The sequence below is a fragment of the Elaeis guineensis genome, chromosome 11 (genome assembly GCF_000442705.2).
Source record: "Elaeis guineensis isolate ETL-2024a chromosome 11, EG11, whole genome shotgun sequence".
NCBI lineage: Eukaryota > Viridiplantae > Streptophyta > Magnoliopsida > Arecales > Arecaceae > Elaeis > Elaeis guineensis.
This window is the reverse complement of record NC_026003.2, coordinates 59,185,196-59,189,526: the sequence shown is the minus strand read 5'-3', so window position 1 is coordinate 59,189,526 and position 4,331 is coordinate 59,185,196.

Genomic DNA, 4,331 nt, shown 5'->3' with positions numbered 1-4,331 from the left:
CTAGGGTCCTGGGTAGACGAACCTACATATGATTGACTTCCAGACGAAATCTTGCACTTTTGCTTCGTGATTTTTGCTAGTGGTTTGGCTTCAACCCATTTGGTGAAGTAGTCGATTGCTACAAGGAGGAACTTCCTCTGCCCCGATGCCACGGGAAAGGGTCCAAGGATGTCCATCCCCCATTGCGCAAAGGCCATGGGGCGCTCAAGGGTGTAAGCTCGGTGGCGGACTGTCTCTGGATGTTGGCATATCTCTGGCATCGATCACACTTTCTGACGTATTCAATCGAGTCATGATGCATCGTCAGCCAGTAATATCCTTGGCGGAGCAGCTTGTGGGATAAAGATCTAGCCCCTAGATGGTTTCCGCAGATTCCTTCATGCACCTCCCACAAGGCGTAGTCAGCTTCCGAAGGCCGAAGACATTTCAAAAGGGGCAAAGAGTATGATCTCTTGTACAACTTGCCTAAATAAAGGATGTATCGGGAGGCTTGATTTTTGAGCTTCCGAGCCTCTTTTGCGTCCTGAGGGAGAACCCCGTCTTTGAGATAGGTTATCAATGGGTCGATCCAGCTGGGCTCGTGGTCAATTTCCATCACGGGCCGCGATTCTTCCATACTCGGGCACTTTAGAACTTCAAAGAGAACGCCCTTCGGAAATTCGGCCGGAGCCAGCATTGCCAGCTTGGAGAGAAGGTCGGCCTGGTATTTTCCAACCTCGAAATCTGTCTGATGTTGAAGTTGCTGAAGGCGGGGACGAGCTCCTTTACCTTTTCAAGGTATTTAGCCATGCTGTCCTCCCGTGCTTCATAGTTTCCGTTGACTTGTCCCACTACTAGTTGAGAGTCGCTGTGAACCTGGAGCCGATCTATCCCTAGCTCTTTGGCGATCCTTAGTCCTACGATCAGAGCTTCATATTCTGCTCCATTGTTTGTTGCGGAGAACTCGAAGCACAGAGCGTACTCCGCGACGACTCCCTCTGGACTAATCAAGATCAGGCCCACGCCTGCGCCTGACATATTGGAAGACCCATCCACGTAGAGGGCCCAAAAACAACCAGAGGGATCTGCCTCTTCTTTGGGGGAGTTCGGTCGGGACTTCAGGCCGTCAATTTCGTATTGTTCAGGTTCGGCCTCCTCTGGGATAGTACACTCCACTATAAATCTGCCAATACCTGGGCCTTCACTGCTGAACTGGGTCGATAGTTGATGTCGAATTCTGTGAGCTCGATCGCCCATTTTGCCATCCTCCCGGAGGCATCCGCCCAGTGTAGAATTGCCTTGATCGGTTGGTCGGTAAGCAGCGTTACAGTGTGCCCTTAAAAGTAGGGTCGGAGCCTCCGGGCTGCAATCAACAAGGCGTAAGTTTTTTTAATTTGGTATACCTGGTCTCGGCGTCTCTCAACGCACGACTGACGTAGTAGATCGGCCATTGGACTTTTGCTTCTTCTTTGACAAGGACTGCCGCAAGGGCCATGGAGAGACCGCCAGGTATAAAAATAGTTCCTCTCCAGGCTCTGGCTTTGCCAACAACGGGGGTGAGCCGAGGTAGCTCCTTAGTTCTTCGAATGCCTGTTAGCACTCAGGGATCCAACAGAAGTTCTTCGGCTGCTTGAGAGTTTGGAAAAAGGGTAAGCACCGTTCGGCTGACCTCGCGACAAAGCGATTCAGGGCTGCTACTCTCCTTGTAAGGCGCTGAACCTCTTTTATCGACCTTGGGGCAGTCATCTCCTGGATGGCGCGAATTTTCTCTGGATTGGCCTGAATTCCATGCCCCGATACCATGAAGCCCAGGAACTTTCCTGAGGTCACTCCGAAAGCGCATTTAGTCGGGTTCAGTTTCATTTTATATTTTCGAAGGGTGCTGAAGGTCTCTTCGAGGTCGGCGACGTGGTTCATGGAGGATTTGCTTTTTACGAGCATGTCGTCCACGTAGACCTCCATGTTGCGGCCGATCTGCTCCTTGAAGATTTTGTTCACCAACCGCTGGTAAGTTGCGCCTGCATTTTTGAGGCCGAAAGGCATGACCTTGTAACAGTAAAGGCCACTGTTAGTAATGAAAGCCGTCTTTTCTTCATCTTCCAGCGCCATCCTGACTTGATTATAGCCGGAGAATGCATCCATGAAGGTGAGGAGCTCATGGCCCGAGGTCGCGTCCACCAGTTGATCAATTCTGGACAGAGGGTAGCTGTCCTTGGGACAGGCTTTATTCAGCTTTTTGAAATCTATGCACATCCTCCACTTGCCATTTGCTTTTTTGACTAGGACAACGTTGGAAATCCAATCAGGATAATTGACTTCCCTAATGAATCCGGCCTTAAGGAGTTTGTCCACTTCCTCGGCTATCGCCTTCTGCCTCTCTGGTGCATGACCTCAGATTTTTTCTTTCGTCGGTCGATGCTTGGGATCAACGGCCAAGCGGTGCTCTACGACTTCCGTGTCGATCCCCAGCATGTCCGCCAGAACCCAAGCGAAGACGTCCGCATTCTTTCATAGAAAATCGATGAGACGCATCCGCACCTCTTCCCCCAGGTTGGAGCCGATCATCGCCACATGCTCCGCATTCCCGTCGTTCAAAGGGATCGGTACCAGATCTTCAATTGGACCGCCCCTCTCTTCAGTGAGGTCGTCGCGAGCATCCAGCCCATCAACTGGACAGGGGTCGGATTGGTCGCTTCTTTGCAAGGCTATGTTGTAGCAGTGTCTGGCCAGGGCTTGGTCTCCTCGGACCTCTCCGATCGACTCCCTGAGCATCTTCTTCAGTAAAGGTTATGGGCTCCTCAATCTTTTGTCGCTGGGGGGTACGGCCAGTACGTTGGTTGCTTCCTGCCGGGATCCTCCCGAGATGGTGTTGGTGAAATGCGTCGGAGGCCGATTGTCCGACCGCTCCATGCCGGCGACCATTGCCGGAGGATATGGGGCCAGGGAAACCAGAGGCGAGGCCAAAGCTTGAGATCTGGCCACAGAGGCCGTGGGTCGCCGTGTGGATGCTTCACGAGAAGGCATCGGGCGAGGATCCAGTGGGGGAAGGAGGAGCGGATGTCGGAGAAGATGACCAGAGGCGGTCCCGTTGAGTGCTCCTTTAAAAACAAGGGTACTGCGAAGACACACCCCTTCCTCTAGCGCCAATCCTGTTAGTGCAAAAATCTGCCTGCATTGGAGAAGCTGGAGTAGAGGGAGTCGCGGTCACCGCCGGGACCTGCAAAAGAAGTCTAAACCGGAGGTGGGGTTGCTCCGACAAGACCCTCCAATGCTCAAGTCAGTTCTCTGCCTCAACAAGAATGGAGTGCTCGAACGGAAATTCTAGCAGAGTTTTGGGATAGAAAATAGAGCTTAGAGAATAACGTATCTGGGGCCCCCCTTTTATAGGCGGAGGGGGCAGCAGACTGATAGCGATATCTGTAACCGTCTGGCAGTGGGCTGCCCAGGGTCAGGTGGAGTTTGTTGCGAAGAGTAGTGGAGTGGACCCGTGGCTATCACCGGGGCGTGCCACGTGGAGTCTACCGCGGGGAGTGGAGCGGCGTCCGATGTCGCGACTTGCCAGAGGATGGGAGAATCGCACGGTATCCGTCGCGGAAAGTGGAGCAGGATCGTGGCCGTTATTATGGCCTGCCATGGAGTGATGGAGCCGCGTAGAATCCGTCGCAGGAAGTGGAGCAGTGCTGTGGCCGTTACTGCGGCCTGCCAGGGAGTAATGGAGCCACGTAGGATCCACCGCAGGGAGTAATGGAGCCGCATAGGATCCACCGCAAGGAGTGGAGTAGAATCGTGGCTGTTACTACGGCCTGCCAGGGAGTCCAGACTTGTCGGCTGAAGTTCAGTTGGAGTCTGTAGCTGGAGTCGGAAGCAAAGTTCGGCTCCTGTAGGAGCTCGGACGAGGTCTTCCTACAGACGAAGTTGGGGATGAAGTCCGGCTCCCGTAGAAGTCCAGACGAAGTTTATCCGTAGACGGGGTTGGAGACGGAGTCCGGCTCTTGTAGGAGTCCGAACGAAGCTTGTCTGCAGTCGAAGTAGAAGATGGAGTCTGGCTCCTGTAGGAGTCCGGACGAAGCTTACCAGCAGTCGAGGTCGAGGACAGGGCCCGGCTCCCGTGGGAGTCCGGGCGAAGCCTTCCAGCAGTTGAGGTTGGGGACAAAGTCCGGCTCTCGTAGGAGTTCAGACGAAGTTTACCTGTAAGCAAAGTCGTGGGCGGAGCCCGGCTCCCGTAGGAGTCTGGGCGAAGCCTTCCCGCAGTCGAGGTCGGGGACGAGATCTGGCTCCCATAGGAGTCCGGTCGAAGTCTACCTGCAATTAACGTCAGGGACGAAGTTTGGCTTCCGTAGGAGTCCGGGCAA